The 27,146-nt window shown below is 53.0% G+C and overlaps 2 protein-coding genes and 1 pseudogene across 2 annotated transcripts in view; all 3 read left to right on the top strand.

The window, feature by feature from the left end:
• The window catches only part of LOC137637644 (zinc finger protein 845-like), a 148,953-nt gene that overhangs the window by 19,510 nt on the left and 102,297 nt on the right, over window positions 1-27,146 (top strand). The window lies entirely within an intron of this gene.
• LOC137637643 (zinc finger protein 665-like) overlaps window positions 1-27,146 on the top strand; it is a 112,989-nt gene that overhangs the window by 19,472 nt on the left and 66,371 nt on the right. The gene's annotated exons all lie outside the window — the stretch shown is intronic.
• LOC137637647 (5S ribosomal RNA) lies at window positions 20,245-20,362 on the top strand (annotated as a pseudogene).

Raw genomic sequence — 27,146 nt, forward strand, 5'->3', positions numbered from 1 at the left:
TCAAACAGCCACATGCCAACATATTCCACAAAGCTGTAGCTTCGCTAAGACTTAACGCCAGGAGACTATCCAGCATCTCCTCACTCAGAGAGGATTTTCACAACAAGTTGCAATCAGGATGTCTGGATACCTGCGAAAGTCATCAGCAGCAGTCTACCAGGCAAATAGGAAGGTCTTCTATGGTTGTTGTCGTAGAAGGGGTTTCTCTCCTCTAGATACCACTATTCCATCAATAGCAGAGTTCCTTGTGGATTTGCGGGAAGAAATGCGCCTGTCAGTCTCGCTGGTAAAAAGCTATTACCCAGCCTTAAGCCTCGCCTTTAGACTGAATGGAATGGACATTTCTTCATCGCTAGAACTTTCTTTACTCATATGGAGTTATGAACTTACCTGTCCTCAGTCTGAAGTGAGACCTCCCCCATGGAACGTGGTTTGAGTTCTCAGGTCTCTTAAGAGACCTCCCTATGAACCATTACGCCAGGCAAGAGATCGCCATCTAACTTGGAAGACAATGTTCCTGCTAGCTTTGCCCTGATGGATTCCCCCTCTAGGCAACAATGGCGTAGTTCCTTTGGGTTCTTTTCATGCTTCTCGTCGCGTAAACCCTGTGGGTTCACACAACACAATTTCTGAGGAACTCCATCAGGAATAGGTGACAGGGTTCCTGCGGGTTCTCATCACAATGATCCCTTAGGGTCGCACGATATTAATTCAAAACCTGTAGGTTGTCGTCGCACCTAATCTCTCGGTTCGCGCGATCCAGTTTTCTCCGAAAGCTCTATGGTTGACCCCCCCCCTTACGGGATTGGTCTTCCAGCATAGTGTTACTCATACCATCACTCAACACTCCCAGCTAATTACTATGTGATAGCTAGGCTGGTCTCGCCAGCACCGATCCTCTCGTTTTCGAACGAACGACCGTCGTCTTCCCCGCACCCTCCCTCTTCTAGTGATTGGGTTAACAGGCGGCTCGTTCTAGTGGTTTGCCGACTGTGGCCAGAGGTAGCACCAAACTGCCTAGTGTCCGAATGCCGACCGCACTCCAACGTTCACTACACAAGAAAACGGTGGAATGATAAAAAAAATCTAGATAACAGGCCAAGAGAACGGAGCACTGGGCACCACCCCTTGACTTTATACTGGGCAAGGGAACCCAGCTAATGATGTAATTGCTTGATATTATTCGGAGGTAAGCCAATTTCAAGCTTTGTAAGGACTAAATATTTATTGAGTAAACAAAAAAAATGATTCTAAGAAAAACACAAAATTAGTGACTGAGAAGGGGACATTGCAGGGCAAGAAAACACTTAGTTTCTAAGAAAATGAAAAAAAAAAGTTTATTTCATTCCTGAGAGAAAAAAATACAATGACAGAGACTTATTAGAAACAAATTCAATAAGAAAAAACAAATAATTTGGGTCGACAAAATCTTTTTGTCAAATTTGAATGAGCTTGCGTAAAGATCAAAGGGATTATAAAACAAGGTTGTACATCGGACCGAACTCTACATTCTCACCTCTACATCAGAATGACAAAAATATTGTAAAAAAAGAAAGCTTACAATCCTCACTGTTACACCCAGAGGGGACGGCTAAATAGCCTATCAACGTCCGTATATTAACTTCCTAAAATTACGCTACAATCATTTTCAAAGTTTCCAGCTGGCGGGCGACACAAGAAATCGTCAAGCTTAATGGAGAACCGCACCACATTACAGTTCAAGATCCACACAGTAAGTGAACAGAGTCGAGTAAAAAGATCTCTGAATGTATATTCAACCGTGGGATTTTCTCACACTCAAGTGTCCATTGCACTTAAACAGTAATGTTGCGTCAAAATTTAGAGGCATATAACAGCATTGATATGGATCGCTTAAGTGGGTGTTTTAAACTTATAAGTGGGGTGAAGGAGGCCTTGAGATTGTCATACTCTCATAAGATATGTAACATAAAACATTCAAAGCAATATTGTTTCCTTAAATTACCATTATGTCTTTTCTTCTAGCAATGAGCACAAAGACAATACAGCCAGTGGTGCATGGACTCCTGGCAAACATCATTCCAATTCCATTTCAAATCCCTGAGGATAATGGCTGTATAAACTCTGGTTTGCAATGTCCACTACAGTCAGGCAGAATTCACAACTATGTAGCAGATCTGCCGGTCCACCAAGATTACCCAAGGGTAAGTACAGTATCCTAGGAATTACCCACGTTAGAAAACTAGACACTATCTTTAACAGGTTCTCCATAGTTCATCAAGTCAGATACTTTACACAGGTACCTGCTTTTGACAGTCTACACCTGGCTGAACAGTGACGTAAACAGGTGCAGGATTGTACAATATTATTCCTATTCTTGTGCCTCTGCTTGTCTGACTGCACGTCTAGTTAGCCTCTTCAAGCCTTACAGGGAGCAGGGCGTGCTGCAAAAAAAAATAATATTAGACAAGGTTGAAGGACCAAAATATGACAAACTTATAACAGAGTTTGTATTTTTCCTAACATACAAACTCGAATTCTTTACTATAGGAGATATTCTAGCGCGAGCTGGAAAATATGGCAGAAAAACCTTAACAAGGTCGTTAACGACCGGGCCGGTAGTTATCCATATGTTGGGAGTGGGGTCTGCCGGCCGGTGACTACTGAATACCTTCAATCGGATTCTAGCTAGGACTATCTTAGGGGGCGGTGATGGAGGGAAGATTTGAGTAAAGAATTCGGGTTTGTATGTTGGGAAAAATACAAACTCTGTTATAAGTTTGTCATTTATTCCTACGCTAAATACAAACCCTCATTCTTTACTATAGGAGACTTAGTCTTGAGGTCAGGGTGGATGAAGGGTCCCCTATTCCTAGGGAAGATAGTCCTCAGACTAGACTCTATTGATTAACAAATCTCCCGGTAAACTTTTCTCTGTAGATCCCCAAAATCTTAGCACGACTGAAGGTTTGTAATTACGTGGAAACAAATTTGTTCCGTAACTGAATACAAACCACGCTATTTACATGGGGTAATTACTTTGGCGCAGCCGATGACGAGCCATAAATTTTTAACGAGGGTTTCCTACCCCACCGCTAGTTAACGGGGGGGGGGGTGTAGCTTGCTACCCCTCCACCCTCACACACACCGGTAATTAGTTCACTTTACTTTTGGCTCGGAGAGACGACAGACCTGTCCGCGCTCTCCTCTCTTTTGACTGCCATAATTTTTGTTTGCTTTTTCTTTCAGTGTTTGTGTGTGAAGTTGGCCTCTATTCTCCTCATGCGCACTTGCCCTGGACTTCCCGGCCGCCCTTGTGGGACCTTTATGTCGGCCGTAGAAACAGATCCGCACTCCTTATGCCCTCAGTGTAGGGGCCAACGGTGTGATAGTGCTAATATGTGTATTGAGTGTAGGGAGTGGTCTACCTCCCAGTGGGAGAGGTTTGCCCGGCGACGTAAGAAGAAGGCCAAAAGGGATCGTTCTCCTTCCGAGGTTTCTCGGGAGAGAGAAAATCCTAGGTCTTCTTCTTCCGCTGCCCATTCCTCCTCCGAAGCTCCCGCTCGGGCGGCCTCCTCCGAAAGGCCGGCGAGTGGTAGCGTAGACCGTAATGTTGATGTTGTTGACCGATCCCGTGGTAAGTGAGAGGCCGCTGCCTACCATAGCGAGGCGGCTGCCCCTCCCCCCTCGGAGGAGGTCTTTATGTCTAACAAGGATCTTTTTCAGCTTTGGGCTTCCTTGGGGCTACAGGGTTCGCCTCCAAGGAAGTCCTGTTTGACATGATCAAACTGGGTGCGGCCGCCGAACAATCGTCAACTACAGCGGAGACAGAACCTCTGTCTGTAGTTGACGTAGTTGTTTCGGAAACATCCCATGGGTCTGTCCAAACACCTGTTCTTGTGGCTGCGGTAGCTGAAGGCTCTGTCTCCCCCTCCGAACATACTTCGAGGGAGGAGCTGAGTCCTACGGTCTCTCCTTCCACTGAGACTCCCTCTCGGGGGAGTTCTCTGGTAGAGACGCCTCTTCGGAGGCCCAATGATGGTCAGCTTGCTGATCCAACGGCCCCTCGTGGGCGTATAAGGCTGAAGGCTCGCCCTCCCCTTCACCGTAGAGGTCTTCCTTCTCCCTTTAAAGGGGTTAGGAGGTGCCTCTTCGGCTCGTCGTCCCCACAATCCTCTGCGGAGGAGACGACTCGCCGCTCTTCTGTCCTGCCAGCTACCACCCTAGACCTCTCCGGGGATCGTTCGCGTTCCCCTTTGGAGGATGGACGTCCTTCAGGACAAGGGTCTCCTCAACCATCTACGTCGAAGGCTGCTGATGCGCTTGACGCGCCCCCTGAGTTTGCCACGGCGCAGTCTCTAGGCGCTTCGGGGTCTCAGGGACTTGAGCGCAAAACTGCGCCTCTCGTCTCTAAGCGTAAGGCTCTGCCTGCGCCCGTTGCTGCTGTTCCTGATGTTGCTGACAAAGCGCTTCGGCGCTCACCGGTAGGCGTTCGCGCCTCTGATCCTGTTACGCGCTTGGGTTCCCCTGCGCGCCCACGCCCATCGACAGCTGTTCCTGATGCAGCGAGCAAGCGCTCAAAGGCGCCCACGCGCCCACCTTTACCAGCGCTACCGCGCCCCCCAGTTCCCTTTACATCACGCGTGATTCCAAAGGTTCCTGAGTCGGCGCACAGGCGCCCACAGGTTCCTGCGGACTCGCCGCGCCCTATGGGGGGAAAACGCAGCGCGCGTTCACCCCCAGTTCCTGTTCCACCGCGCGCAGTCCAACAAGTTCCAGAGTTGGCGCACAGGCGCCCACAGGTCCCTGTGGACTCGTCGCGCCCTATGGGGGGAAAGCGCTACTCCCGATCGCCCCCGGTTCCTGTCACTTCACGCGCGGTCCAAAAGGTTCCAGAGTCGGCGCACAGGCGCCCACAGGTTCCTGTGGACTCGTCGCGCCCTACGGGGGAAGAACGCGACGCGCTATTCCATCCTCAGCGCTCACGCGCTCTCCATCGCATCCGACTGTCGCCTTGGATTCTTCGCGCTTACCCAGGGAGGTTCGCACTGTAAAGGAGGTTCGCGATGCGCATTCACGCGCAGTTACTGTTCCAGCTCCCGCTCATTCTCCAACGCGATCGTGTGTCGCGCCGACTCGGCACGTGGCTCCGGAGATGGTTAAGTCAGCGCACAGGCGCTCACAACCCCCTCTGGAATCGCGTGAGTCTGCTGCCGACAATATCGCGCGCGACGCTCATCTGTCGCGCCCAGTTCCAGCTACGCGCCCTGTGCCTGTGTTCAAGGCAACTGTGGGCGTTCCTCATGCCGTTCGCAACCCGCGGCCTCCGAAACAGCCTGTTCCGGATACGCGCTATGCGTGTCGGCAATCGCCAGCGCGGTTGACGACCTCGCAGGCGAATAGGTCGCTGCGCGTTCGGGCAGTTCCTGATCGTCGTACACCAACACCTTCACCAACGCGCTCTCGCGGCCTTATTCCGGCTCGCTCTCCAAGGCATGACCGCGCCATTGATCCATCTGCGCGCCATCGCCTTGCGCCTGCCCCCGCCCCCGCCCACATGGGTGCGCATGCGTGATTTTCCAGCATCGCCCGCCCATGTGTGTGCGCGCACTCGCGATTTTCCAGCTTCGCGTTACTCTGACGCGCGCGACCCTGTGCCGGTCCCGGTTCACGAGCCCCAGCGCGACCGCCGGCAGGCGGATTCTTCCTTGTCGCGCTCCCCCCTCCGTAAGCGCAGACCAGCACGCTCGCCAGAAGGGGGGCGCTCCCCGGAAAGGTCTAGGGATTCTTCTTTTTCAGCCCAGAAGGCGAACCCTCGTTTGTTAACTCCTCCTAGGGATCCGTCGATCCCCTTCCCTCCAGAGGGAGTGTCTGACAGCGCCGCTGTCAGTCAACAGCCGTGGTTCGATACCCTCCTCAGAGCTCTTGTGCGGGCTATTAAGCCAGCCACCTCTGACTCTGGTCGCGAACCAGTGGCAGTTTCCTCCCCCCTGAAGAGGAAGAGAGGAGTCTCTCCCGTGGATCTTCCTCCGAGACCTAGGCTATCTCCTCGCAGATCCTTAGGCAAGGTTCCTACTCCTCCTCAGACCTTCTCGCCCTCCCCTGCTGAGGAGGAATACCCCTCCTCAGGGGAGTCGGTCGGAGAGGATGTCTTCCCCATCGCACCAATGGAGGAAGTTCATTCCCCTCCCGAGAGGTCGCCTCGTTTGGAGGTGGAGAAGGACCTACCCCCTTCGCTTTTGGAGTCCTGTATCCCTCCCAGGAGGGAATATAAGGACTCTTAAGACTATTCCGAAATCGTCGGCCAGGATCAGACAGGAGCAGCCTAGGGCGGTCGAAGATGCCCACGTGTCCCCCCCAGGAAGAGCCCTTAGGGTCAGGAGACTTCGCTGCAAGTCCATCGGGAGGCGAGCGCCAGGAGTCGGAACATGCATTCTGGCAAGTTCTGTCCCTCATGAGGAGTCTAAACGGGATCCCAGATCCTGAGGTCCCTCCTCGTGAGGGGCAGGACACAGTCCTGGATCGTATCTTTGGCACTCATAAGCCCTCCAGGGCCAGTGCAGCTTTGCCCCGGTCTCAGGTGATGAAGAGTGCCAGAGAGAAGATCGAGGGACAACTCGCAGAGCTTGCCTTCTCCAGTAGGTCGAGTGCCGGGTATAAGCTCCTCCCTCCTCCTCGAGTCCGTCAGAGGAGGTATTTTGAGATCCTTGAGGAGTCTTCTCTGAGTCTTCCCCTGCACCACTCCGTGGAAGCCCTCACAGGTGGAGTCTCTCTTGAGAGACTCTCCAACCAGCACGTGTCCTTCTCGGCCACTGAGATCCAGAGTCAGGAGAAGGTCATTAAGTGCGCCATGCAGGCCGCTTCATGGCTAGACATCTGGCTGGGGTCTCTGGGCATTCTGGTGCGGTCCGAGGATCTCTCCAAGGAAAGCACCAGGAAAGCGCTGGAGACCTTCCTTCTCTCGGGCACTCGGACCATCGAGTTCCTGTCCCACCAGGTTACGAGCTTGTGGGCCAACACGATCCTCAAGCTTCGGGACGCAGTGGCTGAGAGGTTTCATCAGAAGGTCCCCAGCGCCGAGACTAGTAAGCTCAGACACTCTTCTGTCCTCAGCAAGAGTCTGTTCGAACCTAAGGACGTGGAGCTCACTGCCGAGAGGTGGAGGAGGTCCTATCAGGATTCCCTCATCCATAGGGCCCTGACATCAAGCCCCTACAAGCCCCCGGCAGTACAGCAGACCCGCCCTGCCAAGGACACGAAGAAGACAACCGTAACAGCGAAGCCCAAGGTAGAAGCCCTTTCCTGCCAGGGGCAGAAGGGGCAAGAAGTCCTCCAAGGGAAGCAAGAACCCTAGAGGTACCGGCCGAGGCCGGAAACGCTAGGGGTGGCAATCCCCCTGCATGTCCACCAGTGGGGGGATGCCTTCAGAGTTGCGCAGCAAGGTGGCAGCAACTCGGGGCGGATACCTGGACGATCTCTGATTTCTCAAGGGTATCGCATCCCGTTCATGGCATCTCTACCTCCCCTGACAGCGGATCCAGTGTCGCTGAGCTCTCTTGCCATGGGGTCGGCAAAAGGGCAGGCCCTTCGGGCCGAAGTCCAGACCATGTTGGAGAAGAACGCGCTCCAGGAGGTCGTGGACGGGTCCCCAGGCTTCTACAGTCGACTCTTTCTTGTGAAAAAGGCGTCTGGAGGCTGGAGACCAGTCATCGATCTCTCGACCCTGAATGGGTTTGTCAAACAGACGCCGTTCAGCATGGAGACAGCAGACACAGTTAGGCTTGCAGTGAAACCGCGGGATTTCATGTGCACACTGGATCTGAAGGACGCGTACTTCCAGATCCTGATCCATCCGTCTTCTAGGAAGTACCTAAGATTTTGCCTAGATCACAAGATCTACCAGTTCAAGGTGTTGTGTTTCGGTCTCTCCACAGCACCTCAGGTGTTCACCAGAGTCTTCACCATCATCTCTTCGTGGGCACAGAGGACCGGCATCCGTCTCCTTCGTTACCTGGACGACTGGCTGGTCCTGGCAGACTCGGAGGCATCCCTTCTCCGCCACCGAGACAAGCTCCTCGAGGTTTGCCGGGGTCTGGGGATCGTGGTAAACCTCGAGAAGTCTTCTCTGCAGCCCTCTCAGAAACTGGTATATCTAGGCATGATCATAGACACCAATCTCCACAAAGCCTTCCCATCAGATGAAAGGATAGCAAGGCTGAGGAAGGTTGCGAGACCTTTCCTCACTCGAGAAGAACTCCCGTCCCAATCGTGGCTTCGTCCCCTCGGCCACCTCTCCTCTCTAACCCGTCTCGTCCCCAACAGTCGCCTCAGGATGAGATCCCTTCAGTGGCGACTGAAGTCCCGGTGGAGTCAAGGACTCGACTTCCCGGACATCTTGATCCCTATGGGATCTGCGGAACGGTCGGACTTGGAGGGGTGGGTGGCAGACGAGAACCTACGAAATGGAGTGGATCTTCTCGTCTCCTCCCCGGATTTGATGTTGTTTTCGGACGCATCAAACAAGGGTGGGGGGGGGGGGGGGGGGGGCAAGTTCTGAACCACAAGACCTCTGGCCTGTGGTCAGAATCAGAAAAGTACCTTCACATAAACCTGCTGGAGATGAAGGCCGTTTTCCTGGCCCTTCAAAAGTTCCACCAAGTTCTGGCGGGTCACTCCGTAGTGGTGATGAGCGACAACACCACGGTGGTGGCTTATATCAACAAGCAGGGAGGTATCTTTTCGGAACTGCTGTCCTATCTTGCAGTAGAGATCCTGAGATGGTCCGAGGTCCACTCGATATCACTTACGGCTCGCTTCATTCCAGGCAAGAGGAATGTGCTCGCCGACAGTCTGAGCAGAGCGACGCAGATAGTGAGTACCGAGTGGTCTTTGGATCCTCGGATAGCCAACAAAGTCCTGACTTTGTGGGGTTCCCTGACTGTGGACCTGTTCGCTATGGCGTTGAACACCAAGCTTCCGCTGTACTGCTCCCCAGTCCCGGACCCCAAGGCCCTCTGGCAAGATGCCTTCCAATAACGGTGGGACAACGTCGATGTGTACGCCTTTCCCCCGTTCTGTCTGATGAGGAGGGTCCTCAACAAGACCAGAACATCGGTCAATCTCTCGATGACCTTGATAGCTCCGCTATGGCATCACGCAGAGTGGTTTCCGGACTTTCTGCAGCTCCTGACGGATTGATTGATTGATTGATTGAAAGTTATCTGGCATCCTGCTCCTGACGGAGATCCCGAGGGAACTCCCTCCACGTCATGAGCTACTCAAACAACCACACTCCAACATCCTCCACAAAGCCGTAGCTTCGCTTCGACTTCACGCCTGGAGACTATGCAGCATCTCCTCACAGAGAGAGGATTTCCGCAACAAGTTGCGAACAGGATGTCTGGCCACCTGCGCAGGTCATCCGCAGGAGTCTACCAGGCGAAGTGGCGAGTTTTCTGTGGTTGGTGCCGTGGAAGGGGTATCTCTCCCCTCGATGCCACTTTACCAGCAATAGAGGAGTTCCTTGTGTATCTGCGGGAAGAAATGCGCCTTTCAGTCTCGGCAGTGAAAGGCTATCGCTCAGCCTTAAGTCTTGCCTTCAGGCTCAAAGGAATGGACATTTCCTCCTTGCTGGAACTGTCTCTGCTCATACGGAGTTACGAACTTACCTGCCCTCAGTCGGAAGTGAGACCTCCTCCTTGGAACGTGGTTCGAGTCCTCAGGTCTCTTAAGAGGCCTCCCTACGAACCATTACGACAGGCTTCAGATCGCAACCTTACCTGGAAGACGGTGTTCCTGCTAGCTTTGGCCTCGGCCAAGCGAGTCAGCGAACTGCATGGTCTCTCCTACGACGTCGCCCATTCAAGGGGATGGGGGGAGGTAACGTTCAGCTTCGTCCCTGAGTTTGTTGCTAAGACTCAGAACCCGGGAGTGCCGGACCCTAGGTTCGACTCTTTCCAGGTCTCGAGTCTTCGTTCTGTAACAGATGACCCAGACCATCTCCTACTGTGCCCAGTCAGGAGTCTGAGGTTGTATCTGAAGAGAACAGCTGCAGTCCGGCCCCAGGTGCGAGCCTTGTTTGTTAGCACTGGGGAAACGAAGAGGAGGGTCACCAGGAATACCATCTCGGCCTGGATCCGCAAGGTGATCCACCTGGCCTTGAGTTCTGACCCTCCTCCGTCACGGCGCCCTAGGGCGCATAATTTCAGGGGCGTGGCTACGTCCCTGGCCTTCAAGAAGAACTTTTCGGTGACGCAGGTCCTGCAAGCTGGGGTGTGGAAGCGTTAGACCACCTTCACGGCCCACTACCTGCAAGACGTGACAAACAGAAGGCTCGATACATTCTCTATCGGCCCTGTGGTGGCTGCACAGCAGCTGGTCTAATCTCAGGCTCCTAATTGGACAAGTAGCAGAAGGTTGAGGGCATCGTTACCCGGTTTTAGTCTGTGTGAACGAAAAGATCTGTCTGGCCATTTTCTTTTCTTTATCCTCTTCTCCCCTGGAGAAAAACAGCATCCTGGGTCCTTTGCACAGCTGACCTCGAACCTCTGCAGGTAAGCCATGCTTCCTTGTGTTCCTAGTATTAAGTTGTAATACTGTCATGTCCCCATACCCTGACGAGGTGGCATTGGGTAGTCCTAGCCTAGATTTCCTTATAAAGGACTCCAGGGCAACTTCCTAGGACGTGTCACTGCTCACCTTCACACACAACTTACGTAGGCCGCAGCAGTCCTTGACTGGAGTTGCTTCATGAACTCGGGTTCGGGGCCCCCGGGCAAACCAAAGCCAGTATGGCAGGGGACTTACCTCCCTTCCTAAGGGTTGAGTCACCCCATGTAAATAGCGTGGTTTGTATTCAGTTATGGAACAAATGGCAAATTTGTAGATAATTTGTATTTTTCCTAACGATACAAACCTACCTATTTACAGTTATGTGCCCGCCAGCCCTGTCCCCCAAGATAAGTCCTACCTCTAATTACCGGTGTGTGTGAGGGTGGAGGGGTAGCAAGCTACCCCCCCCCCCGCTAACTAGCGGTGGGGTAGGAAACCCTTGTTAAAACTTTATGGCTCGTCATCGGCTGCGCCGAAGTAATTACCCCATGTAAATAGCTAGGTTTGTATCATTAGGAAAAATACAAATTGTCTACGAATTTGTCATGTTTCAGTATGAAGAGGGTTGGGAACAATGACTTGGACCCTTTCATACATAGGAAACCCCTGACCTTGAAAAGGGGAATCCTCGTGACTTCGAGTATAACTTATACCCTGTGAGAGGAGTCAGATGAGTTTCATACCTTATTTCCATTGGTGAGTCCAGCTGAAACTGCCTACAGACTAGGATACCCAGATGGGAGGAAGAAGAAAGGAACAGAAGATAGATGGATGTTCTTCTAAAACCTAGTGTAACACAGAATCCTCGACCAATGGCTACTGTCCCCTGAAAGGGCACAAAGGTAGTTACAGCACCTGTTGCCCTGCCACAATAGGCCCTATAGAAAAGGTGTTTAGAGACCTATGTGTCACATCGGTTAAATAGTGAGAGGTGAATGTAGATTGGCGCTTCCAGACTCCAGCTCTTAAGACTTGGGAGACTGAAAAATTCTTCTTAAACGCCAGCGAGGCAGCCACTCCCCTAACTTGATGGGCTTTGGGTTGAGCTGCCTCTGGGTCTCCGTGAATGGCTCTCGCAATAACTTTCTTGAGCCAGAAAGAGATGGTATTGCGAGAGATTCTCTTCTTTACCTTATTGGTACTGTACTGAGGAAAAGATGACGAAGGCGTGGTCTGAAAGGTCTGGTGCGCTTCAGGTATTTCTTTAGCATCCTGACTGGGCACAGTAGCAATTGGTCAGTATCCTGTGTTACCTTATTGAGGCTGGAAAATTGAAATTCTCTAAACCTCTCATCGGCTGATGAAGGATTCTGAGTTTTGGCCACAAAGCTTGGCACGAAGTTGAGCGAGACTTCCCCCCATCCTCTAGAATGGGTGACTTCGTAGGATAGACCCTGAAGTTCACCAACCCTTTTTGCCGAGGCCAGAGCTACAAGGAAGATGGTCTTAAGGGTTAGGAAGTAGTCAGAAGCCCTATTTAAGGGCTCATAGGGAGGTCCCTTCAAGGAACGTAAGACCAGGGACACGTCCCAAGGTGGTGGTCTAATCTCCACTGGGGGGGGCAAGATCTCTCAATACCTTGAATCAACAAGGTGATATCTTCTGAGGTGGAAAGGTCAACTCCTCTCAGTCTACAGATGAGGCTTAAGGCTAAACGATAGCCCTTAATTGCCGCGACTGATAGGAGTTTCTTCTCTCTGAGGTACAACAAGAAGTCTGCCACTAATGGAAGAGAGGGATTGAGTGGAGACACGTCTCGCCCTCTACACCAAGCTGCGAACACTCTCCATTTTGCTTGGTAGAAGTTTGTGGAAGATTGGCGCAGGTACCTGGACATGTGTTCAGCCACCTTCCCTGAAAAGCCTCTGCTTCTGAGGAGAGACTGGACAGCCTCCAGGCGTGAAGCTTCAGGAAGTGGATTCTCCCGTGGGGGATACCACTGTGTGGCAGCGTCAACAGACGGGGTTCTGGAGGTAGAAACCTCGGCACTTGAACCAGCAGGGATAGGAGGTCTGCGTACCACTCTCTGCTTGGCCACGCCAGAGCTATTAGCGGTAGTTTGCAGTTCCGGGAGATCCTGAGTTTGTTGATCACCCTTCTGAGCAGGCAAAAGGGTGGAAAGGCAGATGCGTCCAGGTTGTCCCAGGAGTGTTGAAGGGCGTCCTGGATCGCTGCCTGATGGTCTGGAACTGGGGATCCGTAGCGGGGAAGTTTCGCATTCAGAGAGGTGGCGAACAGGTCTATTGTGGGGAAACCCTACAAAGCTATTACTGTCTTCGCTAATAAAGGATCCAAAGACCATTCGCCACTCAGCACTTGGTAATGCCTGCTCAGTTGATCTGCCACAATGTTTCTCCAGCCCGGAATAAACCTGGCTGTGAGAGCAATGCTATGACTTTCTGCCCACTGGCAAATCTGGACTGCTAGCAGACAGAGGTCTCTTGCCAGAGTACCCCCTTGCTTGTTGATGTACGAGACGGCTGTGGAGTTGTCGCTCATCAGAACCACCTCTCGACCGTGTAGATCTTCTACAAAGAATTTTAGGCCTTTCCAGGCAGCTAATAATTCCAGATGATTTATGTGGAGAGACTTCTCTACCGGAGACCAAACTCCTGATGCTAATTTTGGGCCTAGGTGGGAACCCCATCCCTGTAGCGACGCGTCCAAAAAGAGTTTTAACTTCGGACTGGGTCTTTGGAGGGGAATGCCCTTTTGGGTATTCTCTCTGGTCGACCACCAATGAAGATCTTGTAACACCAGACTTGGAACCTCCACTGCCAAGAATGGGGAATCTGTGTTTTGAGACCAATGAGTCTTCAGATGCCATTGGAGACTTCTCATTCTTGACCTTCCACCTGGAACTAGTTTTTCCAGGGAGGAAAGATGGCCTAGAAGACACTGCCACGATTTGGCTGAAGGCGAAAGTGGAGACAGGAGATGGGCGATGGACTGGTCCAGTCTCCGCAGCCTGTCTTCCAATGGAAACTCTCCTTACAAGGATCCCCAGGTCCTTGCAAAGGCTCAGAAGTCTTCTCAGATGATCCAGAGCTAGTTCCCTGGACGAGGCTAGGAGTAGCCAATCGTCTAGGTATCTTAGCAAACGAATTCCGTTCTTGTGAGCCCACGAAGATACATGTTTGAAAATCTTCGTAAAGACCTGTGGGGCGGTTGAGAGGCCGAAGCACAGGACCTTGAACTCGAAGATTCGACACTGAACCAGAAAGCGCAGAAATTTCTGAGATGTGCGATGGATCGGCACTTGGAAATATGCATCTTTCAAGTCCACAGATGCCATAAAGTCTCCTGGACGCACCGCTTGGGTTACGGAGGCAGCTGTCTCCATTTTGAATGGAGTTTGCTTTACAAACTGGTTCAAGGTCGAAAGATCGATTACTGGTCTCCAACCTCCCGAGGCTTTCTTTACTAGAAAGAGGCGACTGAAAAACCCCGGGGAAGCGTTGGAGACCTCTTTAATGGCATCTTTTAGAAGCATGCACTGGATCTCCCGAGCTAGGGCTTGCTGTTTCCCAGGATCCTGAGGGATCTGGGAGGACGAGATCGGGGGAGGAGTTAAAGGAGGAGGAGAGTCTATGAAGGGGATGCGGTACCCCCAACAAAGCACCTTGATGGTCCCCATAGCCTTCCACCTCCTCCAACTCCCCTGCAGGCACCCCCCTACACACTGTGGGGGGGGGGAGCTGTGACCCTATTTCTGTATAGGATTCCTCCCTCTGCCTTTAGCTTAGGAGGAGCCGACTTTCCTCTGCCCATCGGTTTGGGTGTAAAAGAGGGGTGGTTGAGGGTCTTGGCTGGCAGTGGAGTTGCGATTGATGCTTTGGGTTGTGGAGTTGGCTGCTGTTGCATTGGGGGAAAGGAAGCAGCCTTTTGCATCGCGGTGTCCTGCGTCTCTTTCCTCCAAGTATCCAGGGCAGAGGAGACCGCCTGCTTAGAAAAGAGGAGAGGTTGCAGAAGATCCCAGTTCCTCAAATCAGACTTTTCAGTCTTACCAATGCTCCTATGAAGTTGGGATACTACTGATTCCCTCCTTTTGAAAATCCAGTTGCCCCACATTGTTGCAGCCGTAGCAGTTAGGAAGTCCATTGTTTTGGCCCCAGCTGCCAGGACTTCTTGTAGGGACTGCATGGAGTTTTGGTTTGAAAGGTCTTCATGACTAGCTAGATAGCTGACTGTACCTGACCACGTGTCAAACCAGGATAATGCCTCCAGAAGGTACATTGAAGCTGCTTCCATTGCCGAGGCTTCTGTGGCAGTGAAGGAGACTGGGAGAGAAGAGTCTCTCTCTGAAGAGCAGCCAGGTGTGAGCCTTGCTGTGAGGGGATCCAGTGTCAGAGGAGAAGGGTTGGCGTCTCTGACCTTGTAAAAATGCCTTTGCCTTGAAAAAGGAAAATGCAGAAGTTTATGGGATCCTTGAGACTTCAAGGAACCCGTTTCCCCCGAGACGGCCTGCGAGACCTTCCTGAGACGGCCTGCAGTGTGAATAGACCAGGGAAGTTCGATTCTGGTCTTAGGGTTTGGTGGAGGACAGCATAGTCTGTCTAAGTCTGGAGCGTCGGTATGTCGAGGTGACAGATGTAAATCTCCGAGGCCTGAGATATTACACATCGTTCTTAGAGCCCTTAGGTAGGCGGACTTTAAATCTTTTAAAGGTTGTTCTTCCGAGGAATCTTCCGGTCGTGCTAATTCCTCGCGAGGGAGGGTGGCGATAGAAGCCCGAGTGTCTGAAGGTAACGGCGAAGTAGCATACAGGTAGTCCTCGCTTAACGACGGTAATTCGTTCCTGTGAGTCCGTCGGTAAGCGATTTGGTCGGTAAGCGATTTGGTCGGTAAGCGAATCTCAAGATTGTAAAAATCTATGGTGGTAAAATCCCTGTTGTTCCGTAACCGAAATACAAACCACGCTATTTACATTGGGTTTAACTTTTAGCGTAGCTGAAATGACGAGCCATTAGAATTTAACGAGGGTGTATTACCCCCGCACTAGTTAATGGGGGGTAGGGGAGTGGTAGCTAGCTACCCCTCCCCCCCCTCACACACCGGTGAACTGCTTCACTTCATTTTTGGCTCGGACGATGGACAGACGTGCCTGTCTTCGTCCTCGCTTGGCAGCCATTATTTGTTTTGTCTTTACTGTACTTAATCACTTACTTTTCTTTTACTCAATATATATGTAAACAATTTTTCGTGTTTATGTATATATTTGAGTATAGAAATCAGAGTATAGAAATCAGTAAGTTTCCGTTTCAGAGTTTGTGCTTGCGTGTGTAGTGTACGATATCTCCGTGGAGCCCTCGGCAGTTAGGCCACCATGGTGTAATTTCATGGGTTGCGATCGAGTTTGACTATGGTCTTTCTCTCTCTCTCTCTCTCTTGAGGTCGTTCACCCTTTTACTACGTTACTTTTACTACGTCTGAGTAGCTTTCTTCCCGTGTGGGTGGGGTTTCTACGCCGTACGTTTTGTCTCAATTAGTTTATGAATCTAATTGTGTTTGTTGATTTTTCAGCTTTGTAGAACGATTCCTTTCGGGGTTTTCGTTCTTTCTTTAGTGTTCATTCATTTTTAAATTACATAATTACATAGTTACATAATTATAATTGTTATAATTCTGTTTTGGTTACAGCTCTCCTTCCGTGAGTGTAAGTGGTTGTGAGGGCACGTGCCTGTTGTGTAATTCTTTTTGTTCCTTTCTCTCGGGATTCCTCTTCGGAGCCTTCCCGGGGGAATGAATGTTAACTAATGATTTTTGTTTTTATTTTCCACAGTTACCGATCTAGTTCGTTTCTGTATTGTGACAACGGAGTGAGCTGTCTTGTTGAGGCCTGGGGATTCGGCTGTTGCTGCCTCCCCTATAGACCTTCGTCAGGGGCGTGTCTCCTTCTCCTGGAAGTACTCCCGTGATGATTGACAGCTCTCCAGTTCATTTTAGAACACTCAGGAGGCTCGCCTCCTTGGGTGGGGAACTTTCCTTTCGAGGGAAGTTTTCCTGTCCAGGCTTGAGTTTTTCCCCTCTGGGGGTTTTTCTCTTGGCTTTTTTCGTGCGACTATGCTCTTGTTGCTGAGCGGGCGCACCTGCAGTTACGCTCAGGGGCTGGGCAACTGCAGGAGCCCCTCTTCGGAGGATTGCTCTTTTTAGGTCACTGGCTGACCCGTCTCTTCTACGAAGTGTTTCTCTTTCGTTTGCGAGAGAGTACACTCATAGAGACTCCTCTTCGGAGGACTCTTCTGCTGTTGTTGCTGTTGGCCGCCTTCGCCCTAAGGCTCACCGTCCGCTACGTCATAAGGGCCTCCCATCTCCCTATAAGGGTGCTAAGAGGCGCCTTTTTGAATCTCCGTATGTAGCCTGCAACTCCTTCTTCTTGACCTTCCGCCCCTGGTGCAGATGGACAGCAGTCTGACCTCGTTTTCCGACGGGCAACGGTCTTGCGACGGCCAATAGTCTCCCGACGGACAACCGTCCCTTTGGGGCAAAGGGTTGCCTCCCACGGGGGTTCTTCCCTTGCATGTCAGGGTTCCCCTGCGCGCCCTTCTGCAGTGTTCTCTCCTGCTCAGTGTTAGCGCTCAGGCGCTCTCCTGCTCATCAGCGTTTTCCTGATCGCTAGCGCTCTCCTGTTCGTCAGCGCTCTCCTGATGATCGTTTCTGCTGTTCCTGTTGGTTCCTGTTACGCGCCCTGTGCGCCCACGTTCGCCCGCGCAATCTAGAACTTTGGTTCAGGGCTTGGACAAGGACTCTTCTTCTACGCACAGGATTCCACGCGTTGCCTTCTGCTCGCCAGCGATCACCAGCTCGCCAGCGACCACAGACGCGTCAACGTTCGCCTGCTCGTCAGCGATCTTCTGCGCGTCAACGATCGCCATCGATCTGCCACGCGAGTCAGTTCCCCTGGACACCATCAGTAGCGATCTAGCGCTCGCCTGCTGTGGACCACGATCTCCAGTAGCTGAGTCTTGCCGTAGATCTTCCTCCTGCTCGCCAGCGCTCACCTATACTTCTGTCCTTCTGTGCGCCAGCTTTCTTCAATCGCCAGCGCACATATGCGCGCCCTTCTTTGCCACGTACCAATGGGCGCCAACGGTTTTTCCTGACCGTCCAGGATCGGCTGATTAACAGCTTGCTTCAGCGCTCACCTTCCTGATGCACCTGCGCACCTTCTGTTAGCGCGAAGCGCGCTAACCATCCCTAGTCTCTTACGCCTTAGCAATCGCATACGCGCCCGCGCGATTCTTCGCCTGCGCGCTAGCGTTTTGTTAACGCACCACTGCTCGCCAACGCGCCGTCGCTTGCCAACGGGCCATCGCTTGCCAACGCGCCATTGCTCGTCAACGCGCCATCGCCCGCCTACGCGCCATTGGTCTCCAACTGCCTGCGCTCACCCGCGCGCCCACGTGCCTGCGCGTCCACACGCCCACGTGCCCGCGCGACCGCAAGCCCACGTGCCCGCGCGACCGCAAGCCCACGTGCCCGCGCGCCCGCGCACATGCGCTCCAATGTTCGCCCGCGCGCAGACCAACGGTGTTCCGTCGCGCGAACCGACGGTGTTCCGTCGCGCGAACCGACGGTGTTCCGTCGAGCGAACCGACGGTGTTCCGTCGCGCGAACCGATGGTGTTCCGTCGCGCGAACTGACGGTGTTTCATCGCGCGAACCGACGGTGTTCCTTTGCGCGAACCGACGGTGTTCCATCGCGCGAACCGACGGTTTTCCGTCGCGCGAACCGATGGTGTTCCGTCGCGCGAACTGACGGTGTTTCATCGCGCGAACCGACGGTGTTCCTTTGCGCGAACCGACGGTGTTCCATCGCGCGAACCGACGGTGTTCCATCGCGCGAGCCTACGGTGTTCCATCGCGCGAACGTCGGCTTGATTCCTGCAGTATCCATTGCTCGCCTACGGGTCATCGCTCGCCTGTGAAATTTCGGATTCCGACCACCAGCTCTCGCCCTTCCTACACGCTCGCCCTCCGTCTGCGCTCCCTCGCGCACTTTCGTCTGCGCTCCTGCGTGCCCGCGCATGGGCGCTTCCACGTTCGGCCACGCGCAAACCATTGATTTACCATCGCGCGAGCGCCAGGGCGATTGCGACCGCGATTCCCGTCGGGGTTTCGCAACATGGCCAGCCTGGCGAGTCTTCTGGAGCGTATTTCCAGAACACGGTCTTCACCCTGTAAACGCAGACCATGGCACATGCAAGAGCAGGAAGAATCTTCAGGGAGGTCTGAGCAACATTCTTCTTTCCAGAACCTGGGTTAGCCCTTCCTCGTCATTCTCTGGAAGGGTCTTGCCAGGGAGCTTTCCGTTCGAGATTTCTCCGTCGGGCAAGGGGTGACTGGTTTAGCCCTTCCTCTTCTCCATCTCGTGGAAGGGGCTTACCAGGTCCTTTCCCTCCTCGGTTGCGACCCGAGGTTTTGTACAAGGAAGCTCCAGGAAGGTCATGGGTACTTTCCTCCTCTCAGGCTCTAGCACCTTAGCGTTTCGTCGCCAAGTTTCGATCTTGCGGGCAAGCTCGCGGTTGGACCATCTAGACGCAGTGTCCAGGGGCTTCCTCTCGAGTGTCTCTTCCGTGGATGTCGACAAGCTCAGACACACTTCCATCCTTGGGAAGAGCTTGTTTGTGCCCAAGGACAGAGACTTGGACAGCGGTTATGCGGAGGAAGTCGACTTCTGTTTTCACTCCTCCAAGGCGCTTTCTTCCAGACCCTGCAGGCCTCCAGCGCCTCTTCTTTCAGCCACGTCGGCCTAAGTTATCGGACCGGCTACGACAGCTAAGACAAGGTGTCCAATTGCAGTCCCCTCCTGTCAGGGACAGGTAGCACGGGAAGCTCTCCTGGGGGGGCATAATCCTAGAGGGAGTGGCAGAGTTCACAAACTCTAGGATTGGCAACCCTCCTTGCAGGTCTCAAGCTGGGAGGATGCCTAAGGTTACTCATCCGGATAACAGCTTCCCGATGCCGATTCCTACACGATCTCCGTGATCAGCCAAGGATATCGCGCCTAGCTCTTACCATCTCTCCGTCTCTGTCAGCGAATTCAGTGTCATTGAACCTCTATGCCATGGGGTCGGCAAGAGTTTTGCCCGTTTGGGCAGAATGATCCATGCCTTAGGAGAAGGTCCTCCATAGGGTCGTCGACGGCTTCACCCCCCGGCTTCTTCAGTCGATCCTTTCTCGTAGGAAATCATCTGAGACGGGAATTCCGTGGTCGACCTCTCAGCTCTTTTCAAGTTTGTCGAACAAACTTCGTCCAGCGTGGGACAGCAGAATCGATCAGACTGGTAACGAGGCGGCAGGGCACCTTAGGCCCTGGATCGGAAGGACGGGTACTTCCAGTTTCCATTCCATCCATCTTCCAGGAAGCTCTTGGAATTCAGCCTAGACTTAAGATGCGGTGTGGCGATCCCGCCGTGGCATCGCAGGATTTTCTCCAAAGAACTCTCCCTGCTTTCCTCATGGCCGCTCAGGAGCAGGCTTCCGCCTCCTTAGCCTTTTGGAGGTCTGGTCAACTCTGGTAGGCTCGGGTTCGACCTTCTTTGACCCCGGGACAGGCTTCCGGGTCCTTACCATGAGTGAGGGATCATGGTAATTTGCTAGGAGCCTTCTCTACTTCTGCCTCAACATCTGGGGTATCTAGCCATGATATTGAGTCAACGGCCTTACCACGTTGGAAACACCGCTTCTCGTCCGATCAGCGAAGTTAAGCAACGTTGGGCTGGTCAGTACTTGGATGGGTGACTGCCTGGGTACGCCAGATGCTGTTGCCTCCTTCTCCGAGCCTTCCCTTCAGTCGACTGTGGCAAGGCTGAGGAGAGTCACAGTACCTGTTCTCAGTCAAGCAGAGCTTTCAGCCCTACCTTGTAACGTTTCCTGGGTCTCTTTTCCTCATTGACCCGTCTAAAGTCCCGAACGGTCGCCTCAGGATAAGTTCCCTGTGGGGCAGCCCAAGTTCCGGGGGTATCAAAGCAATGATTAACCGGACTTTCTGGCCCCTATGGGACCAGCGGAACGTTTAGACCTGCAATGGGTGTTGACCTATGGAACCTCTTGATGGGAGTGGATATTCTCGTCCTTTCCCCACATTTTGATGCTGTTCTCGGACTCGTCAAAGAAAAGGGGGGGGGGGGGCATGTTCCGGTTCAGGCCTATGGTCAGGACCTGAAGGATACCTCTCCATCATTTAGGCAGGCTTAGGGGCCGTAGTCTGGCCCCTCTACAGATCCTACAGTTCCTGCCGAGTCGCTCCGTGCGCGACGACTTCATGGTACTGGCGTATTCCAACCAGCAAGGGACGCATTTTCATACCTTCGCATCTTGCAGTAGAGATACCGAGATGATCCGAGGTCCTCTATATACCACTATCGGCTCGCTCATTCCGGTCAGAGGAATGTTCTCTCCGACTACCTGAGCAGAGCCTCGCAGATAGAGGGTACCTGGGGGTCTTTGGCCTTTAGTAGCCAGCAAGTCCTGGCCTGGGGGACCTGATCGCGACAGCCTGGAACTTCAAGCTTCCACTGTTCTTCCCCCCAGTCTCAGACCCCAAGACTCTTTGGCAAAATGCTTTCCGGTGATGGTGGGACAACATCGATGCCTGCGTCTTCCCACCATTGTTGTCTGTTGAGAATGGGTCTCAACAAGACCAGGTTGTCTGTCAACCTTTCGATGGCCCTGAGAGCTCCACTGTGACTATACGCGGAACGGTTTCCGGACCCTCTGCTTCCCCTGTCGGAACTCCCGGGAGAGCTTCTCCCACGGCACAGGCTACTCAAACAACCACACTACAACATCTTTCACGAGCCGTGGCATCGCTTCGGCTTCGCGCCTGGAGACACTACGCCACCTCCTCAAGAAGAGACAACCCTCTACAGTCGCGGAGCGGAGGTCGCGTCACCTGCGATAGTCATCCGCAGGGGTCTACCAGGCGAAGTGGAGAGTCTTCTGTGGTTGGTGTCGTGGGAGAGATACCTCTTACCTTGAGGCCTCTTCTCCAGCAATAACGGACTTATTGCTTTTTGGCGGGAGGAAACTCCTTTCCGCTCTCGGCAATGAAGCCTGTCACTCAGCCTTTCTCTGGCCTTCAGGCTGAAAGGAATAGACTTTTTCCTTCCCGCTGGACCTTTCTTCGCTCATGCGAAGCTGCGAACGTCCCTGCCCCCAGTCGGAGTGAGACCTCCTCCATGGAGCATGGTTCGGACTTTTTAGTCCCTTAAGGGGACCGTCCGCCATGGGGTATTGACATAACAACTTTCAGAAATTGAAAATCGTTTTATTGCTTCTATGTATGCGTAAACATGTCGTACATACTCCCCAGAAGTTTCAGCCAATTATTTTTACAAATAACGAAGATATAGAGGTTTTTAAATGATGACGTCATCCTCACTGTGTCGTCTGCATGACTAAGTTTGACAAAATCGTCTTTGTGTGTTAATTTTGCATATCTATAGCGATTTTTCACTTATATTTCGAGCTATCGTACGTCTGGCAGAAATGGAAGGCATTGGTAGAGTGTAGTTGAACGAAACTTACTCCTACAATAACAGAAGCCAAAGTTTCCAAAGATGTATAGATGTTATAATGCATGCGTTTGTTTACTTGAAGTTCTTATGCACATTGTGTTTCCACAACGTCCTCAGGAACTTTATAGCAAGGCCAATGTTACTTAAGGTTATAGAAAGAACAAATAGTCAATCATTTTTCCAAACAATGAAGATATAGCGGTCTTTAAATGATGACGTCATCCTTATGGCGTCGTCTGTATGATTGTGTTTGACAGATGCGTAGTTCTCTCTCTCTCTCTCTCTCTCTCTCTCTCTCTCTCTCTCTCTCTCTCTCTCTCTCTCTCTCTCTCTCTCTCTCTCTCTCTCTCTCTCAATTTGAACTGCCATCTATATCAGCCAAATGCGCTCTCTCTCTCTCTCTCTCTCTCTCTCTCTCTCTCTCTCTCTCTCTCTCTCTCTCTCTCTCTCTCTCTCTCTCTCTCTCATGTTTCGAAATCTTGTACTTCAGACAGAATTGTTCGGTTGATAAAGTAGTTTTTATGGTATAAGTTTCAATACAATTGGTATTATAGTAGTCGGGAAAAATGTACCTAAATTTTTTTTTCTTAAATCATGATTGTTCCATCACGGTTACTTACCTAGAACTACCTTCTTAGGAGTTACTGGCTAACTCTACCTAACCGACCAGCTTTTTGTATAGTTTATCTCCCTCTTCTCGTTTTCTACGGGGTCAACCTCTGGCAGTGTGGTACATGCCCGAGGCGACCCCGGGGTCAGGCAGCGTGATACCTCAGGTCGAGTCTCCAATAAGTTTCTGGTCGCGACGTGATATACATCTCGCCGCGTTCTCTCTTACCTGTGCGACCCTTGTGTCCCCCAATCCTTTGTGCTTACCGCGTGTTACCCACGTGTTTCCATTTCACTTTCCCTTTACATCCTTGTGTCTCTTGGTGTGTTAGCTTTGCGTTATGGAGCATCCTCGTCGTTGCCCTGGGCCTGTGGCTGGGAAGTCTTGCGGGGCTTTCCTTTCCAATCCTGAGGTTGATCCCCACTCCCTGTGTTCCACGTGTAGGGGGAAAGCGTGTTTCCCTACCTCTATGTGCCCGGAATGTGCTGATTGGACTGAGATCCAGTGGGTGCACTTCGGGACGAAGAAGAAGAAGGCAACTAAGAAGTTGCCTAAAGATTCAAGCTTTTCTTCGCCTGCAGGTTTGCCAGACGATTCGGCAGACCGTAGCGCCCGCTCTTCCCCCCCCCCTACCCAGCGTAGGGGACGAGGTAAGTCCGTTGCGGGGAAGAGGCCCATTGCCCTTCCCCAAGAGTCTGATTTTCCTGTGGGGGATGTGTCCAGTGTGGGGCAGGCATGTGTGGGGCCTGAGTGGAGTGCAGAAGTGTGGGTAGGAGGCGAGGGCCTGGTGCCCGCAGGTCCCGTCGCCTCGGAAGATCCTATGTGGGGTAGGCCGAGTGCCGATACTTCCCCTGCCTCGTGGCGTGTTTCGAGTGCTTCGACCGCCGGGGAAGACACGGAGAAAGGTAGTTCGATGTCTTCGGACCCCGCCACGTGGGTGAAACCTAGGACTCCCTTCAGGTCTCCCGTTAGAGAGTAGGTAGATCAGTGTCTCTGTAAAGGGCTCGCGGGGACCCCTCCGGCTCCCTCGGCTACGCTATCCCCCGTGTTTCTGCAACCGCCCGCACCTGAGAAACGACGTGATTTTCCCCCCACGGTCTTGGACGTGTCGGCCGGTCGGAGAGCTCCGTCCTCATCCTCGTCGTCGTCGTCGTCGTCATCGGACTCTTCGTCTTCTTCGTCATCAGAGGACGAAGGCAGGGACCTGATCAAAAGCAAGAGGGAGAAATCCCGAAGGAAGAAAAAGTCTCGTTCCTGCTCGAGGCATGGAAGGAAACGGTCGAAGTCCTCTAAGAAAAAAGCAAAGAGGAGTAAGTCAAAGGACTGGGTGAATGTCACAGTGCCCCAGAGCGAGCTGTTTAGATTTTCTACAGCCGCGGCTGCTTCTGGGTGGCTCCCTAGAGCCTCGCCTTCGTTGTGTCACCCTCCTAGCTCCTCCTTCGACCTAGCCGCCCGGCGGGAGGGTTCGAACCGAGACCCCCGTGCATTGTTTAACCCTACAGTAGCCTCCGCCCCTTCTTCCCTTAGGAAGGATATAAGGAGTATGAAGGAAGGCTTAGCGTCGACCACGGGCACCTTGGAGGCCTTCCTTAAGCACCAAGGGCGCCCGTCGGTCCGCATGGATCCCCCATCCACGGAGCCTCCCCGTGGAACAAGGTACTCCCATGACGGATGCCTTTGTATCCACGGGGCAGAGCATACCACTGGCAGGCTCGGAGGACGTTGGTACTCCCATGACGGATGCCTTCGTCCCCACAGGGCAGCCCGTACCACTAGCAGGCCCGTCGGGCGTTGTTTTTCCCACCGTCATGGCTTACCCCCGTACGGAGGAACTGGTGACGGAAGACCTGGTGGAAGGAGGGGAGTGCTCGACGGACGACATCTCCTCCTACCGTAAGGTACTGGCCCTCATCCGAAGACACCACCGGTTGGATGAGCCTAAGCCCTCAGCTGCAAAGGCAGTACTTTCCGGACTGTCCAGGATGATCGACAGTCCGGTACAACAAAAGCCATCTCTGTCTCTCCCTCTCGCTTAAGACGTAAAGCTGGGGATGGAACAGATCGATGGGTACTTGGCAGGACTAGCAGAGGCCCCCAGAAGTCAGAGTTCCTCCAAGCTTCTGCCGGGCCTAAAATCCCAGAAACGTTTTTACGTTCCCGAAGGGCATCGCGGCGGTCCCCGTGCGGTGGAAGCAGCGGTGTCCGCGCTGAACCAGGGAACCTCGGAAGACAGGGCATCCACGGCCCCCGTGTGCTTTTCCCCGACGGAAGCATCTATGATGGAGGACATGGCTCAGGACCTGGTCTACGTGTCCTCCTGGTTGGATTGGTGGTCGTGCGCTTTGGTGGGGTTTCAGGCATCACACGACCTCTCCCTTCCAGAAAATCAGGCCATGCTGCGGGACCTTGTTAGTTCTGGGGGCAAGGCTTTCAAATTCTTATCGTCCCAGTCTCTGACGGTAGCTTCGAACTGGGTCCTGAGGAAAAGAGATACTGTTTTGAGCAAACTAATGCGGAAGTTGCCTGACAGGGAAGCAAGGAGACTGAGAAATTCCTCCGTGTGGGGGAATGACATTTTCCCCATCAAGTTGGTAGAGGATACTGTGGAGAAGGTGAGGAAAGTGAGAGAGACGGATCCTAGGCCCCCGCCTATGAGGAAGACCACGTTTAGGAGAGCTCCAACGGACGTCCCTCACTCCTCACAGACCACATCCTTGCTTCCCAGAAGAGAACTACCTTCAGCCCCTTGGCTTCAAGCCTCGCAACAGCCCACCCGTAGGACCACAGCAGGCCCTCAGTCAGCCTACAGACCCTCCTATGGTAACGCTAGGAGAGGTAGATCTGGCCGCTCCTCCAGGAGAAGGTAGGAGGAGAGGCCCCCTACTCCCGCAGGAGCCCCTAGTAGGGGGATGCCTCAGACATTTTTGGCAAGCATGGCGGGATCTCGGTGCGGATCCCTGGACGGTGACGGTCCTGAAGGAGGGCTACAGACTCCCGTTCCTGGAAGAGCCTCCCCCTCTCATCCCAGCCCAGAGGGCCGATTGGCTGGTTCCAAAGGACCCCTTGAAGATGTTGGTGCTACAAGAGGAAGTAGCGACCATGATCAACAAGGGAGCTTTGGAGACAGTGGAGAACCCCGGCCCGGGTTTCTTCAGCAGGCTCTTCCTGGTGGAAAAATCGACAGGAGGGTGGAGGCCAGTCATAGATCTCTCAGCCCTCAACAAGTTCGTCTCAAAGACGGAATTCAAGATGGATACCCCCAAGACAGTGATCGCAGCCTTGAGGGAGGGGGATTTCCTCATGTCTCTCGACCTCAAGGATGCCTACTTTCAAATCCCTATACACCCCTCCAGCAGGAAGTTCCTCAGGATCAAGTGGGAGTCCAGGGTCCTGCAGTTCAAGACCCTGTGCTTTGGCCTCTCGACGGCCCCGCAAGTGTTCACGAGAGTGTTTGCCTCAATCTCGGCGTGGGTACACGAGAAAGGAATTCGACTACTCAGGTACCTGGACGACTGGTTGCTGCTTTCTGCCTCAAGGGAACAACTGAAGGAGCAAGGCGATATGTTGCTCGACCTCTGCAAGGTGTTAGGGATCACAGTCAACCTAGGGAAGTCCCAGCTAGTCCCCAGCACCAGGATGACTTACTTAGGGATGGTCCTGGACACCCAGTTGGTAAGGGCCTTCCCCTCAGAAGATAGGTTGGCCAACTTGGAACGTATCCTTCAACCCTTCCTGACGGGACAACCCAGGAGGGCCAAGGACTGGCAGAAGTTACTGGGTCACCTGGTTTCCCTGGAAAAATTAGTACCGCAAGGGAGACTCAGGCTCCGCCCGGTACAGTGGAATCTAAAGGAGTCGTGGGTCCAAGGCAAGGAACCCCACAAAGTAGTGCCAGTCCTCCCGAAGACGAGAGAGACCCTTCTTTGGTGGAGCATCAGGTCAAACACGGAGAAGGGAATGCCCTTCGCCTCCGACCCCCTGGAGATACTGTTCACGGACGCATTGAAGGAGGGCTGGGGAGCACACCTGCTGGGAAAATCAGCAAAAGGGCAGTGGTCCAGCGAGGAGGCGTCTCTCCATATAAACATCCTGGAGATGATAGCAGTTCTAAGGGCGTGTCGACAGTTCGTACACTTACTGCGAGGGAACACGGTGGCGTTAATGTGCGACAACGCCACAGTAGTGGCGTATGTAAAGAAGCAGGGAGGCATGAAGTCAAAGGTCCTCTGTGCCCTAGCCACGGAATTGTTGGAGTGGGCCACAGAAGAAGGGTTGGAACTGACGGCAAGGTTAATTCCAGGAAAGAGGAACGTGATGGCCGACGGCCTCAGCAGGGCGGGTCAGGTGATAGGTTCAGAGTGGACCCTACACCCGGAGGTAGCTCGAGCAATCATCCTACTGTGGGGCTCCCCAGTGATAGACTTG

Source organism: Palaemon carinicauda, unplaced genomic scaffold, assembly GCF_036898095.1.
Source record: "Palaemon carinicauda isolate YSFRI2023 unplaced genomic scaffold, ASM3689809v2 scaffold9, whole genome shotgun sequence".
In the NCBI taxonomy this organism is placed as follows: Eukaryota; Metazoa; Arthropoda; class Malacostraca; order Decapoda; family Palaemonidae; genus Palaemon; species Palaemon carinicauda.